Source organism: Lynx canadensis, chromosome F1, assembly GCF_007474595.2.
Source record: "Lynx canadensis isolate LIC74 chromosome F1, mLynCan4.pri.v2, whole genome shotgun sequence".
Taxonomy (NCBI): Eukaryota; Metazoa; Chordata; class Mammalia; order Carnivora; family Felidae; genus Lynx; species Lynx canadensis.
The window spans coordinates 42,533,868-42,550,229 of record NC_044319.2 but is presented as its reverse complement, the minus strand read 5'-3'; the positions used below and the strand labels follow the sequence as shown (position 1 = coordinate 42,550,229).

General features: G+C 50.4%; 1 protein-coding gene across 1 annotated transcript in view; it reads left to right on the top strand.

Annotated features, from left to right (window-relative positions):
* Window positions 1-4,999: 4,999 nt before the first annotated feature.
* The window catches only part of PIK3C2B (phosphatidylinositol-4-phosphate 3-kinase catalytic subunit type 2 beta), a 66,272-nt gene continuing 54,909 nt past the window's right edge, over window positions 5,000-16,362 (top strand). Inside the window, exon 1 of the mRNA XM_030301744.1 lies at window positions 5,000-5,389. The gene's annotated coding sequence lies outside the window, so the exon portion shown is untranslated. The remainder of the gene's footprint in view (window positions 5,390-16,362) is intronic.

The following is a 16,362-nucleotide window of genomic DNA, read 5'->3' as shown; positions in this document are numbered from 1 at the left end:
TAGATTGGGCTCACCTAGGTAATCCAGGCTAATCTCCCCATCTGGAGGTATTTAACTTAATCATATCTGCACAATCCTTTTGCCATGTAAGATAACATATTTATATGTCCCAGGGATTGGGAAGCAGACGTTTCTTCCTCAAGGGGGCCATTACTCTGCCTACCATGTAGAAAGACAGCCACATAATGGGAAGGGCAACAGAGGTGGGATTTTGGCGGGTAGGAGGCCCTTTCCAGGCAGTGGGAAGAGCGTGTAGAAAGACCCCTAGTTGGGAATCACATGTATTCTAGAAACATGGAATTTGCCTTGGAATGAGGGAGGGAGTGATTCATTCAAGCCCCATTTATTAAATGATGATATTATGGGCATTCTGAGGATACAAGATGAACAAGACAGTTTTTATCCTCTGAGGCTAGAGTGAAAAGCAAGGGCCAGGTTATGAGTGGCCTTGTTGACTTTCTTAAAAGTTTGAGCTTCATGCAAGAGCTATACAGAGTCATTCATCCATTTGTTTGGCAAATTTTATTGAGCACATGCTACATACCAGGCACTGTTTCAGGCTCTGGGAAATACAGAAGTTTAAAAACTAAGGTAAAAAATAATAATAATAAAACAATAACAATAATAACAAAAATTAAAAACTAAGGTAAAGAATCCCTGCACTGGGGCCCCTGGGTGGCTCCGTCGAGCGATCAGCTCTTGATTTCAGCTTAGGTCATGATCTCATGGTTCCTGGGTTCAAGCCCTGAATTGGGCTCTCACTGACAGTTTGGAACCTTCTTGGAATTCTCCCTCTCTCTCTCTCTTTCTTGCTCTCTCCCCTTCCCCCAAAATAAATAAACTTTAAAAAAAAAAATCCCTGCCCTCATGGAGTTGACAGGCTAGTTGATGTTAAGAAAGGGAAGCAGATGTCTGCTTTAGAAAGATCATTCTGGCTAGGGTGTTGGAAAAGAGACAGGAGTGGAGCAAGACTAGAGGTAGCCCAGCCCCTTAACCCCCTTCCTCAAGATTCATAGCCTTTCCCCACCTTCACATCCCTCCCTGGCCAGTTCCTGTTTTGTCAGGAACCTTCTTTCCCCTTTATCCTCCAAGGGTACCTATTCTGCAACACCGCCGGGCTCCCCGCCCCCAGCCCTGATTGAACATTCTACACCCGGGCTTCCCAGTGCTGCAGAAGAAAAGGATGAAAACGTTAATACAGTAGCCACTACATATCAGAATATCTGATTCCAGCCACATCCTCCACCCTGCTGACAATTCCATTCCCTCTCTAAGAAGTTACCATCCTCATTCCTTGCCTGAACCACTTTCCTGAACTCTCCTCAAGCCCAGCTTGACCCCCTTCTCTCTCAGGAGATTACCTACAGACCGTCAGGTAGCAGCCAGTTAGCGCCTAACCTCCAGGCTTACCGATCTACACAAACATCTGCGGGTGCACGCTTCCTCTTAGATATCCCAGACAACCCTACCCCCATGTGTCCAGATCCCATCTCCTCTGCGACATTTTTCATTAATCATCTCTCTATCTCCTTGGTCTCCCCCCCTCAACATATGAGCATGTTTAAGCCTTCCCTTCTGAAAAAGGAAAGACATAACAAAAATCTTTCCCTTGATCCTGCAGCCCTCCCCCCACCCAATTGCCTTACATTTCTCCTTTCCTTTAACTGTCAACCTTCTAGAAAAAAATGCTCATTGCTATTTTCGGTCTCTTGTATTCCTTAACCCACTGGAGCCTGGTGTTACTCTGACTGTTCTCACAGCACGGGTCCCAGTGACTTTCCTGCCAATCCAACGGGCACTTTCCGGCCCTGCCTCCCCTGGATGTCCCCGCCACACTGGTGTTCCGGTCACTTTCCTGACACTTCCTCCCACCCTCCTTTCTGACACCCTATGGTCTCAGTTTTTTCCCCTATCGACGTGGTTGTTTCTTCTCCACTTCTTTTGCAGGGCTCTTGCTTCCTCTGTACGCCCATCTGGGTGATCTCACGCATGCCCACAGCTTCACCGACCATCTATAATCTGAAGAGTCCAAAATTCCTGTCATCTGTCCGTGCCTCTGCTCTGACTTTAGCTTCAGAAATCCACTGTCTGTTAGACAACCTCACCTAAACATTCCACAGGTTCCTCAAACCCAACATGTGCAAAATTAAACTCACGTTTGCTCCCCCAACACCCGGGCCCTGTCTTACGTAGTCCCCCACTTAGTGCTGGCACCACCTGCCACCAATTCCTATGGCATCAAGCGGAGAGGGATTCTAGATTCCTGCCCCCACTTCCTACATTCAATATATTATCAAATATTATTTTTTTTAATTTTTTTAACGTTTATTTTATTTTTGAGACAGAGAGAGACAGAGCATGAATGGGCGGGAGGGGCAGAGAGAGAGGGAGACACAGAATCGGAAGCAGGCTCCAGGCTCTGAGCCATCAGCCCAGAGCCCGACGCAGGGCTCGAACTCACGGACCACGAGATTGTGACCTGAGCTGAAGTCGGACGCTTAACCGACTGAGCCACCCAGGCACCCCTATTATCAAATATTATTGATGTGACTTCCTAACCATCTCTCGTACCTGTCCTTTCCTTTTCATCCTCATTGCCACAGCCCTGGCACATCAGAGATTCTCTGATCTTGCACTCTGAACATAGCCATGGCCTCCTAAGCTCTCAGCCTGTTCTCCTAACCTGGCAGGGAGCAGATGGCACGCTCCAATCTGAAGAGACAATTTACAAAGAGTCAGCAGGGTGAAGGAAAGCCACAGGAATAGTGTGCAGTACTTTGGGGCCAGCAGGAAAGCAAGTTTCCACCCCCAGGCCTGCGAAGGCAAAGGAACTGAGAAAAGGGAAGGAAGAGAGGGAGAGGGAACCACCTAGGGGGAGCTGTGAACTTTGGTTGAGGGTGGCAGCCAGCCCACAGTGACTCCAAAGAGAAGGAAATCCCGAGAAACAAATAGCCAGACCTCTTTGACCTCCTTCCTTCCAATCTCCGGCCAGGGCTCCCCAGTGGCCACGCCCTACTAGGAAGCCAGAGGGTCAAGATTGCGTTTGCAGGAGCAAAGGGAGGACACACAGTGCATCTTCCAAATCCTTCCTCCCGTGTAACATGCCAGAAGGTTTTTCTGATCAGATCGTTCCCAGCTCCACTTGTCTACCCCCTGGGTTCTCTGTCACCTGCAGGACAAAATCTAAACTTTTTGGCACGTCCTGATTTCTCTTATAAGGACATTTTTCTCCCCACCAAAGTGCGTTATAAAGCCTTTGATAAGACATTCAACCCAGTGACCCGGGCCTCTTTCCTGTTAGCTCTCCATTTGGGACTTTTCACTCCAGCCACACAGATGCTGATGGCCCACGGGCTCCTCTGTTCTCAGGCCTCTGAGCTTAGCCCAATGACAGGCAAACAGTAAGCTGTCACAAGTATTTGCCTCGCCAACAAGTGGTGAATGGGGGAGTAAACACATGTTTTTATCCCCCGTGGCTCTCGAGGATCGGGACTAGGATCATGTGTACATTATGATGTACGCGCCGCATTCTGTCTAGCCATTAACTAGTTTCACTCACATTCTCTCATTCGAGCCGCATAACAGCCCAGAGTAGGAAGTGAAGCTGATATTACTGATGCTTAAGAGGGTGGAGGGGGCTACGCAAGGTCATCTGGCAGAGGGCCGAGAGAAATGCAAACTTCTCCTTCTCATTAGGGATCCTTTGCATTCACTCAGATTTCATCTTATATGAGAACAAAACAATATCCCAAGAAATCCTTGTGAACCACAAAGTCACTTTTCATATTGTTCCCCCCCGCCCCCCCCCCTCCACGTAGGACGTCCTCCGGTTATTCAAATTCCCTTCCTAATAAATAGCCTCTTACTGAGCTCTGGAGTCTCTTCCAATTCTACAACTATGAATCTAAGTATCGTGTTGGCTTTGTTGCACAGTTTTGTATTAATGAGGAAAATTTAAAGGCCCTGTATCTTATTAAAAAGGCCCTTCTGACATTTTTTAAAAAAGTAAAACTCTAGTAAACCCTAAACAGACTGAAATAGTAGCATTTCAATAAATATTTCCTTGAGACCAGGGAAGGGGGAGGTTGGCAGACGTTTCCATGGGATTCCCCTGGCTGGGGAGGGCTAGGCTTCTGAGGGAGGCTGGGAGCCTTGAGACCCTGGACACCTGAAGGGGACTGCAGAGCGGGGGGCCTGGGAGTCGGGTGTTGATCCTCACAGACCCGCCAGAAAGGAAGGAGGGCCCTGGGGGAGAATGGGATACAAGTGTGAGGAAAATGTACTTTGAGATCAGGGATCATAGTTACTATGCCAAGCAAATGCAAGTGAGGAGCTGGCCAATTCTCGGTTTCTTTTGGGTGGAGTCTTTAGGAAAATTCTTCTAGAGACCACTGCTCGAAGAAAGGCACTCGGAGTAAAAATGTTAAACATGACCTACTGAATTGAAAGAAGCGGGTTTTTTCCCTACCATAGTTGGGGTGGAGGCCGCTCTACCTCCCCCACCCCTACTAAGGGTTGCTATTCTCTGGGGTTCAGGTGGGACGACCCACTTGGGCGAAAAGAAAACCCAACGAGGCTGAGCGCACAGCGCGGTGACAGCTCCCCCTCCGCCGCCCTCAAGGTAGGGACTTTGGCGGGCGTCGCAATCCTGATAAAGATGGGGGCGGAGGGGGGATGTCCTCGAACCGCTAAGTGGTTCGTTTTCAGCCGAAGGACCTGGCGTGCATCCGACCCGGAGCAAAGGGGCCCCCGCAGGGAGAAGTAACGACCATCCGCAGAATCCTCCCCCGGGCGGGAAGCGGCGGCGCGGGCAGTCGGGTTCCCGAGCACAATCGGACGCCAGCGCGCTGCTCGCCCCCGCGCCCCCTCCGGGAGGGAAGGAGGGAGGGAGGGAGGCGGGAGGCGGGAGCGAGAGGTGGAGGGCGGTCAGGGTTCCGGGGCCCGCCCCGCCCTCGCGCTCGCCGCCGACTCGGCGCTGCGGGCTGGAGCGGGCGGCCGGGCGGCTGCCTGTCCAGGCCGGGGCTGGCCGCGCCTCGCGTCGCCGTGCAGTGCGCCGGGTCTCCGGGAGATGGCTTCTCCGCTCCCGCCCGCTGCTCCCGCTATTGTCTCGCCCGGGGTGGCCTGACTCTGCGGGCTCGCGCACGCTCGTGGCCCGGAGGGCTTCCCCCGCGCCCCCCGTAGCCGGTCCCGCGTCCTCCGCTGCCTCCCCGCCAGCCTCCGGCTCCCTCCTCCCCCCTCCCCCCCCCCACACCCGGGCCGGCGCTCGTGGCTCGCGGAGAGGGGAGCGGCGCGCGCGGGCGCGGGGACGCCTGGAGCTGCGGGGCCGGCAGCCCACGTCGCCGAGCACGCGACACGTCGGGTCTCGCAGGGAAGCCCGCAGCGAGCACAGGTAGGACGCGCATCCGGCCGGGAGCCGCCGCCCGGGGTCTGCAGATTGCCCGCCGAGCCGAGGGAGCGGAGGTCAAGGGGCTCTCCCTCCAACATGGCAACAGCCGAGGTGCAACAATGGAAGGAGCCGCGGGTTCCCGGCGGCCGGCAGAGCTGCGGACGCGGTGGCAGCGAGAGCTCCGGTCCGCGGCGCCCTGCAGGTTGCCGGCTCCCTCCGCCACCCCGCCCCAGCAGTTTCGGGGTGTCTCGGGTCCCCGCTTCTCACCCCTTTCCCACCCCTTTCCTCTAAACACACTTCCTGCCCTCCAGCTGCACGGCGATCTGAACCAACCAATGGTTTGGGGGTTGAAGATGAGAAATAAAAAGCAAAACCTGCCCCGGAGTGGGGGTGGTGGGGATGGTGCTTTCTGTTGCGGTGGGTGAAAAGTCAGCATGTAGCCGGGGGAATGTATACATTTTCTGGCCAGACGGATGGCCGACTTGGCTTCTCCCTTATAAGGGTACTGCAGCACCAGGAGAAGCTTGGGGGAGAGAGAGGGACCCTCAGGCCTGACTTTCCGGGCCCTCCGCGGAGGCGCTGCTCTCCTGGCTGGTACTTGTCTCTCATTTTCAGCTCGCGACAGCGGCGACTTTGATGTTGGGGAGTTATGGCAGCTGCAGGAAGCCCTGGGGACGCTGCCAAGCAGGGGTGGGGTAGGGTGGGGAGCCAAGGGGCTTGGCCAGCTCCTGGGTTGTGAGAAGAGGTTACCGAATGTATGAGGTTAGTGCACACACCCTAATTGGCCGAGGGTGTGTGTGTGTGTGTGTGTGTGTGTGTGTGTGTGAAGAATCTGCCATTGCTCTTATTCCCCGGGCCAACCTTCTCTCCCTCTGTCCCCACCCCCTTTTGGGGTCTTTGTGGCTTCCCTGTCCCAGTCCCACCAGCCACGCCTGGAATGGAATCTCTATTGTCTCCTGCTGCCCTGATGTGGTTTTTTGTTGTTTTTTTTTTCCTTCTTCTCAATTCCGCTGGTGAATTTTGTACCCTGTGCTGGCTGGTCCCAGCATGGCACCAGATTCCTTAGCACACAGCTACCCCGGCTTCCAGAAGTGGGCCAACGCTGCCCCTCCTTCTTTCTCTAAACTACCTGACTGTCTGGGATGGGGCCAAGCAGATGTAAGCAATTTGCGCCGAATTCCAAGCCTGTATCAGTTGCTGAATGAAAACTTACTCCACTGCCGCACCAGGCCTTGGAAAGATATCGGAAGAGCCAGTGTTCCAGAGGGTGGCAAACCTGATCCCAGGTTACTCCTCCTTCTCCAGTTCCAGCTGTGCATCCTACAGCAGAGAGGTTAGGAGGCTACACAGTTACATCTCCTCCAGAGCCTGGCAGTCGCATCTGGGGTTGTGTCCATGGAAAAATTAAGTAGAGGCATATTTTATAGCTCTGCCTGGCAGCCAGCGTCCGAGGCGATGGTGGCTCCAAGCCGGAGCCCTGGACTGAGGCTGTGGCTGCTTCTCCTTTGGCCTTTGGGTGAGCTCAAGGTTTGATTTCCATGGCTCTGAGTTTACTGCTGAGTGTGCATGGGTGTGTGTGTCTGAATTTGATCAAGCTCTCAGCCCTGGCCAGAAGGGAGCTTGTGCGTTTCCCTCTCCCTGGAAGCGTCAGTGAGGGAGGCCCATGGGTGTGCTGGATTTTCCCTGGGGTGCTCCCTCGGGATTGCCCAATGACCTGGAATTCTTCTGGTCTTTGCCATGACATAGTGGCCCTCTAGCAGGCACCCCGCAGCCTTGTGGGCCTCTGAACCCCTCTCATTGGTTTCCTCACCCCACCTGGGCCTGGCACTTTGCAGGTACCTCATATGGATGGGCCTTCAGCCTGGACAGCCCTGCCGCAGCCAGCAGGGAGAAAAATGAGAGAACTCTGTTGCCTTTAGGGGGTTCGTGACCGGCCATAAACTTCAGGCTCCTCACGATGCCAGGATGTGAACTTGGACGTGACAGTGCGGAGTAGTAGAGAAAAGGGTGGGTGGCTTGGGGGTCAGGAGACTTTCAGTCCTTGTATGACTGACTTCCTAGCGCTGTGAGCATGGACAGCTTGTGAACCTAAGACTTAGTTTGCTTATCTGTAAAATGGGGAAAAAATAATACCCTGGGCTCACAAGGTTGTTTTAAGGGTGAAATACATTGCTTCCCGTGAACTGAATAAAATCATGTGTGCAGAAGCACTCTGAAAGCTGCAGAGTACTATAGCAATGTGCGTTATTCACTCTTGAGTTTAGCCTTGGTAACAACAAAGGAGGGAGAGCTGGTGGGGGTTGGGGAAGGAGTGGGAGAAAGGGATGGAATAGAGAATGTTCTAGGACATGGGAAGAGTGATCTGATGATACCAAGATAGCTATGTTTTGGGTTACTTCTCTTTTTTTTGGAGGGGGGGTTACTTTAAAAAGGGCAGGATGGGAGCTAGGAGAGAAGAAAAGGCTGCTTAATAATATTTGTAGGGAAGTGGGGAGACATATACCGCCCCCCACCCCAAAGGCTGGCTACTGTCCATAGAGGAGTGCTGAGCTGGCAAATAATATAATAGCTAACGTTTACTGATGTCAGTCAGCTAGTTAATGACAGAGGAGGGATTTCAAGCAGGCTGTTTCACTCCAGACCCTGTGCTCATAACCTTGATGCCACTATCAGGGAGATGTTGGGTCTTGGGAGAATGGAAAGGGATTAGCAGAGTCACGGAATTCATTCACACTGGCTTCCCTTGGATTCCAATGCCCCTGACATGTCACCAGACTGGGACATACCTTAGACAATAAACTTCTCAAGGGCAAGGGCCCAGCATCGCGCCTCCTTAATTCCCAGGTGTTTGGGGGTCGAGGGTGAATTCCTTGGGGTTTCTACCTCACAGCCTTTCTCTGCTTTCTCATTTGTATCCCTACCTTCAGTGTAAGGAGAAGGCTGGGGATAATGAAGTCAAGCAATTTTGCTACCTTCTGGGCAACACTAATACCGTTTGGGAATTGAGGTGCTCTGGGAAACTGAGGCAAATCTTTTGTTTTAGTATTTCTATATCTGCTTTATTTTGTGTCTTTTTTATTTAGGAAATTATTATTTTATTTAGGAATTTAGGATATTATTATTATTATTATTTTATTTAGGAATTTAGGGAATTATTATTCTTGCATATCCTACATATGACTTTTAGAACCGGAAAGGATTTTGGAGATCGATGCCCTGAGAAGTGACTCTCCCAAGGTCATGCAGTTAGCGATGCTGGAACTTTACGTTTGCCCCACAGATCACAAGATGACCAATGACAGGACCTGCCTTTCGGCACCTTAGAGTTGTGTGCGGACGATTGGGAAATTCTCTTAGAACACTGGTCGTGGGGGGCGCCTGGGTGGCGCAGTCGGTTAAGCGTCCGACTTCAGCCAGGTCACGATCTCGCGGTCCGGGAGTTCGAGCCCCGCGTCGGGCTCTGGGCTGATGGCTCGGAGCCTGGAGCCTGTTTCCAATTCTGTGTCTCCCTCTCTCTCTGCCCCTCCCCCGTTCATGCTCTGTCTCTCTCTGTCCCAAAAATAAATAAACGTTGAAAAAAAAAAAAAAAAAAAAAAAAAGAACACTGGTCGTGGAATTCACTCACCCCAAATTTCTATGTCGGTGAAAGAGATTAAGGACACAGAAGACACCATTTGTGCGTCGGGGCAGAGGCCTTCAAGTTCTGGAGAAGGAAGAGGAAAGAGGTTCTTGATATTCCTGAGGCAGAATGCAGAACTTGTGACTGAAGGAATCTTGCAATTCACGCCTTCCTCTTTTGAGATACTTCCTGTAGGAAGTCTCATCCAGCAGAGGCTCCATGGCATTTCAAAGAGGAGCCAAAGGTCATTTGTCTCTTCAGAAAATGTTTTCCTTTCACCAAAATGTTATGACTCCTGCCTCTCTTCCTTGCTGAAAATGCTGGTCAATTCTCTTCTTCCTGGACCTTTCTCTCGAGCCACCCCTAGTCACCGAGAGTCATCTCCTGGGCAATAGTTTTCTTCTCTGCGCTTCTTCCTGCCATGATTTGTGCATCCTATGTCTCTGCTCCTGAGGGTCCTGTCCTAATGGCTAGATTCCACTTTGTCTCCTCTCCTGTATTCTCCCCAGAGGGAGGTGGGTGTCCGAGATGAGAGCTGCTGTGCTCACATGGCCGGTTGCCCAGGTCCCATGCCTGGCTAAGCCAGGCCCACCAGGAGTTAACGCTATGGAGGCATCCTTTTCAGCCAAGTTCTTCTATCTCAGAGTAGTTGGTCCGCTTGGTAGCAAACCAGAAGACATAAGGGGAGGGGCAAAGGGGAAGGAACCAAGGAGATTCCATTTTCAGGAAATGCTACAGCTTACCTTGCTAGCGAGAAGAAACAGATATGAGCCTTTCTTGTCTTAGGTCGCAGGCTAATCTAGAATGTAGGTAGGTGTAATGATGGGGCTCTTCCAGGGTCGAGACCCCTCTTGAGAGCTCCCCTTTTCTGAAAGCAGGGCATCTGCCACATTCCTGATTCGCCGTGCTGTTACCCCTTCCTACAGGTAAATAAAGGAAGTTAAACTGACAAGGAGCACCTGTAAAGTGCACTTAATGCTGACCAAAACTGGAGAGATGGTTTGCAAATTGGGTATTATGGGAAGCTGGGAGAAGACATCTATATTATTTTCCCCAAGAATATTATGGCCAGGATTTCAGATTTCTGCTCTAGACCTTAAGAAGGCAGATTATTATTTTTTTTAAGTAAGTGAGAAGTTAGATGTAGTTCCCTGACAGGAGACTTTGAAACATAGAGTGGTTCCAAAGGGATAGCCAAGTCTCCCAAGTGCAATTTTGGTGACGCTGTTGCAGACGGTTTCAGCAAGGAAGGCGAAAAGGAGCCACCTGAGCTCAAGTTCAAGTACCACGAGGCAAGAGCATATGATGAAGAATAACCACCGGCACTGAGTGTCCACCTGTAGCTATTTTTTGTTTTTGGGGGGGGTTTTGTTCTTGTTTTTAGTTTTTATTTTAATCCCTGTTAGCATACAGTTTTATATTAATGTCAGGTATTGTCCGCCTGTAGCTTCTCAAACGTTATCTGTACTTTCCCCTTCCCCTAACCTTGGAGAAAACCGCGATGATGAAATTGTCTCCTCCCCTTTCACCGATGTGAGACCTGAGGTTGCGGTTAGGTTTAGTTCAAATTAAGATTCCGAAACATGCCGAAGATTGTAGGACTAGTTAGAGAAGAAGCAAAGTTTGAGTCCAGGTCAGGAAACTTCCAGCACCTGTGTTTCTTCCCTTGGTGCTCCCCTGAGGGGACCGCTGAGAAGAAGTGTCAGTGAGCCCCAAGTTCTGAATGAGACAGGGCTTCCCCAAGAGTCTGCTGACAGAGTTGACAACAGAAATGGTTGTTTTCAAAGCCATCTGTGGTGAAGCTATGGTCACAAAGGGAGATAAGTCAGAGAATGTTTAAAAAAGAACTCATTCATTCAGCAGATGTTTTTTGAGGGCTTACTAATAATGACTTTAGGTGCTTTCAGTGATGAGGACTGATAGCCTTCCAGAACTTACAGTTGAGTGGGGAATACAGACAAGTAAATGGGCTGTGTGTTGGGGGCGGGGTGGGGGTCGGGGGTGAAGCATGGGATGCTTTGGAAACTCATAAGTGGGATACTTGGGGTAGTCAGACGTCCTGGAAGAAATTAAATGTTAGTCAAAGGGCTCCTGGGTGGCTCAGTCGGTTAAGTGTCCAACTTCGGCTCAGGTCATGATCTCACGGTTCCCGAGTTCGAGCCCCACATCGGGCCCTGTGCTGACAGCTCAGAGCCTGAAGCCTGCTTCCGATTCTGTGTCTCCCTCTCTCTCTGCCCCTCCCCTGCTCATGCTCTGTCTCTGTCTCTCTCTTTCAAAAATAAATAAAAACATTAAATGTTAGCAAGATCTGAACAATGAGTAGAAATTGGGGTGGGGGATGAAGTGAAAGGCAAAGGGGGTAAAGTGAAGGTACTTTAATCTGACCAGAACCATTGAAGGAGTTTACCTTTTATCTTTTATTCACAACGTACCTGATGCTCTCCTCAGTGCACGGCAGTGGAAGAAGACAGACATAGACCCTGTCCTTCTGGAGTTTGTATTCTGGGAGAATTTAGTTCACTAAGGAATAAATTAAACCAAGCTTTTTTTATTTTGCTGACAGGGATTCTATACCGGTATATCAGGGAATTCCTCATAGATAAACTCTGGCGGAACTTAGGGAAAGTTTGAGAAATACTCTTGTGATAGTCCTATGGGTAACATGGGGTGGAGGCAAGAGGTGGGTTAATTGATGGTTGGTTCCTTGTTCTCCGACAAAAACATCTTCAGTGCCTCTGTTCATACATTCTTACATCTATTGATTCATCAACTGAAGGGCAGTATAAATTCAGTATGTACATATGAGTATGGCTTCAGACCCAGATTCCATGGGTTCGAAGCCTAGCTCTCCCTCATGCTAGTTGTTTGACTTTGGGAAAGTTACTTGATTTCTCTGTGCTTCTGTTTCCTGGTTTGTAAGATGGGGGAAAATAATAGTATGGGGGGGGGGGGGACAAGCTGTGGTAAAAATGAAATGAGTTCATTAATGAACCATCTAGAATAGGGCCTGATAAATAGTAAGGGCTTAGAAAATGGTGGCGGTTACAATTACATTATCATCCTTCAGGCAAGTTTGTGCTGAACCCTAGGGATACAAACTTAAATTCAATATGGTCCATGACCTTGAGGTAACCACATTGTACTCCAGAAATTACAAGTGAATGCATGAGTTGCTTTATGGAATGGGGTAATCCTATAAACTCGGTATGAGGCAGTTGTCCATGGCTGCCCCAAGAGGTGGTATAATCTGAGGCAGCATTTCATAGAAGTATAGAAGCTAGGACAATAGCGTTTAATATTTTGGGGACGTCTAAATTCTAAGAATCTAATAAATGCAATGGGGTATCAACCCGGAAACGTAAACTACAATTTTGCCTTCCTCATCCAGAATCTCTGATTCTGTAGCAGGGAGGTGTTAAATATTCTCCTCTGGCTTGGTCTGACCACCCGCAGAACACGGTATTTAACAGCTCTGTCCCTAGTGTAAAACGCTGTGCTGAGCGTGGTGGGGAAGACAAGATAAATAAGAGGTAATTTTTGTTCTTAAGATTAATGGGCTTATGTCTGTGAAAGTGCTTTGTAACTATAAAGCACCCACCTGGATAAAAATTACTTTTATTCTAATCACTAGTAGGTATAACACAAAACACTGAATGCCGTGTATATTTAAATAAAAAAAAAATTCTTTAATGTTTTATTTGTGAGAGAGACAGAGACAGAATGCAGGTGGGTTAGAGGCAGAGAGAGAGGGAGACACAGAATCTGAAGTAGGCTCCAGGCTCTGAGCTGTCAGCACAGAGCCTGACACAGGGCTTGAACTCATGAGCTGTGAGATCATGACCTGAGCCGAAGTCGGACGCTCAACCGACTGAGCCACCCAGGCGCCCCTAAATTTTTTTTTAACATTTATTTTTTGAGAGACAGAGAGTGAGTGGGGGTGGGGCAGAGAGAGAGAGAGAGAGAGAGAAGGAGACACAGAATCGGAAGCAGGCTTCAGGCTCCAAGCTGTCAGCACAGGGCCTGATGCGGGGCTCAAACCCACGGACTGTGAGATCATGACCTGAGCCGAAGTCTGACGCTCGTCCCACCAAGCCACCCAGGCGCCCCAATGCTGTGTATATTTAGAGATGTTCAAGAGAGCCAAAGTCACTTTCTGTCATAGGAGATGATAGAAGGCTCAAATACAAGGACAGGTGTTTGTAGAGGGCAAGCCAGAGAGGATTCCAGAAGGCACTAGCATGACCGAAGATTCATGGGAAAACTTGTGGCCCCACGGGATGCTTAATAACCATCAGTATTTGGGGGGCCTGCAGGGAACTGGGCTGGGGCTCAGTGTGGGGAGTCTTGAATGTCCAGTATGAAAGCAGGGAGAGACAGAAACCTTTTCGTCAGAAGGATGATATGAACAGAGCCATTGCTCCAGGGTTGTGGCTGTGGAGCAGATGCTTTAGGGGTCACTGGGGAGACAGAGACGCTTAGGAGGTTGTTTCAATTGTTCGGATAAGAGAAAGAATAATAATCTTTGGTGCTAGGACACCTAGGTGGCTCAGTCAGTTAAGCGTCTGACTTCGGCTCAGGCCATGATCTCATGGTTCGTGAGTTTGAGCCCCACATCAGGCTCCCTGCTGTCCACACAGACCCTGCTTCAGATCCTCAGTCCCCCTCACTCTCTGCCCTTCCCCTGTTCGTGCTCTTTTTCTCTCTCTGTCTCTCTCTCAAAAATAAACAAACATTAAACAAATAATTTTTGGTGCCTAATGGGTGCTTTCAGTAGGTTATTTAACTTGAGGAAAGTAATCGGAAGCTTGGAAAGGAATGGACCAGTCTGAGAGAGACTGGAACAGGAAGGCTGGGAGATTTCCTTCACTGGAAATAGACTGGTGGTGGCTCAGTCTGGAAAGAGCACTGGAGCGGGAGTCTGGGACCCGCCTCTAGTTTCTAGTCCCACTTCTGTCACTGACTTGCTGTGTGACTCCAGACAAGGCATTTCTCCTTCTGGTCCTTGGTTCTTTCTCTCTCTCTCTCTCTCTCTCTGTTTTTATTTGAGTATAGGCGACACACAATGTTATCTTGGTTTCAGGAATACGACTTCTCTGTATGTTACGCTGTGCTCACCAGCGCGGCTACCGTCTGTTACCGTGCGATGCTGGTGCAGTATCGTCTGCTAGATTCTCTGTGCTGTGCCTTTTATTCCTGTGACCTACTCATTCCATAACTGGAAGCCCGTATCCCCCACTCCCCTTCTCCCATTTTGACGCTCAGCCTTTGGTTCTCTTATCTGGAAAATGGTGCATCGTCCTTTGGTTTCCTCTTGTTTATTATTTGCTTGCTTTTGAGGGGCTTGCGACGGTGAAGAAATGTCTTGGGGTGTCAGGGGAGAGGGTGGAGGCGTTGTACCAAGATAATCACCAACGTCAGCTTGCCCGTTGGGTAAAATGTGACGTGCCTGGGTCCCATTCTGTGAGATAGGAAAAACGCTATGAGTTTTGGCCGGAAACAGGTTCCAGTTTAATTCCTGATTTTGTCGTTTACTAGTTGTGTGACCTTGGGGGGGGGGGCAGTAAATTATTCAGTCCTTTTCCTCTTTTCCGCTTGCCTCATCCATTAAATAAGGATATTAACATCCACACGTAAGGATTGTTGTGAGGATTAAACAAGACAAAACCTGGCACAAAATGCCAGAGGAGAAAAGCAGGTGTATTTCTTTCCTCACTTGACCTCCCCCCGACCACGCTGCCTGCCCCCCCTCCCTTTCCCTTTCCCCTAAACAAAGTATGACACCTTCCCTCCAGGGAGGACTGGGGACGTATCCCTGGGGATACTAACTTGACAGACTTTGTGATGGTGTTTACATACATTGGACTGGCATTTCAGCAAGGTGCCTATGGAACCTTAGCCCTAATGGGCCTGCACCCACGGTCACACCCTGGCTACACTTACCCAGCTGCCAGCAGTGTCACCTAATCCCTACTGAGAATGGTCTGTGACTCCTGCTACCCTGGTGCCCTGAGTGAGGGTCACATGGGCAAGGCCCCCATAAAGACGGGGCTGGTGGGATGTTAATGAGCTACGCTGTGCCAGGCTGATCACCCCTCTGTCGAAGGTCCCCTTTGCTCAGCGTAGACTGAGGCCCTGCTCTCCGGAGACCTCGGTCTCCCTTGGGACCTTCCTGTGCAGAGTGGGGCATGGGAGATGGGAGAAAGGCATCAGGCAGGTACAGAGCAACACCAAATCGTTGTGTCACACACGCACACAGCCTCAGAATGTTAAGGAGACACTGAAAGCAAAAGCAGGGATTGGAAGGATTGACCAGGGAAGGCTTCTGGGGCTCTTGAGTCAGAGTGGGAAGAGGAGAGACAGAGAAAGTAGGAAAGGGGAGGGAGCCTCCAGCTGCACCCAGGGCTTTGGAGGCCCTAAGAGTCAACCGGGTGGGGAAATAGGGTACGGGGAGTCTATACCAGGCTGTGAGTGCCGATGGGTCCTTCTGAGGACTCTGGAACCTACCGCTGGGACAGGTCTGGAGACCAGACAGATGTGGGGAGTCCTGGCTGGGATCTGGTACCACCGGACACTGCCTGCTGCCTCCTTCCCAGGCTGCCATCTCTGTATCCCTTTCCCTGTGGTTTGGGGATTCTGAACACTGGGAGGCCATCTTGGAGAGGGTCTCAATCTTAGTTCCCTCTTAGGGCCCAGCATCCTGAGTGGAGTTTCTCCTTTGACCGGGGTAAGCTAGCATCCTTAGTCTCCCTTGGGGGTCAGTGTCCTTGGCTGACCCTGAGCAGGATATCCTTCTCAGCTACTGAAGAAGGCCTGGGGGCCTCCTGGGTCAATCTTGGCCAACAATACCCAAGGCCGGGGTTAGGAGGGGTCAGTGACTTAGAGACCAAGCTGCCTGCTGGGCCTCACTGAGGGGGACATGAGTTCTGGACAAGGACAAGAGATGCCTAGGCCTCAGGAGCTGAGACCAGGGAGGCCATGAGGAGGCACAGCCACCATCAAGATCCACCCCGCCTACCTATTAATGGGTCATTCCTCCCAGGCCACTGGAAATTTCCCTTTCCACTTCCAGAATGGGTTGGGTTGGGCCCTCCTCTGCTCAGACTCTGCTTTTTTAGATGCAAATGTCCCTGGGTGGGACTAACACCTTGGCCTCTCACACCCCTGTGTAAATTAGTATCAGATGTTTGCTAGTGTTTTGTGTGTGTGTGTGTGTGTGTGTGTGTTTCTGGGCTGAAGATGGGGGCTGCTTGAGAGCGGCACCCCTTTCCTTTCCTACCCTGGTCTGTAGGGATCTCAGGGCCTTTCCACTGCACCCTGAACTTAGGAAATAACTGAGCACCTCTGAGGCCTGCCAGAA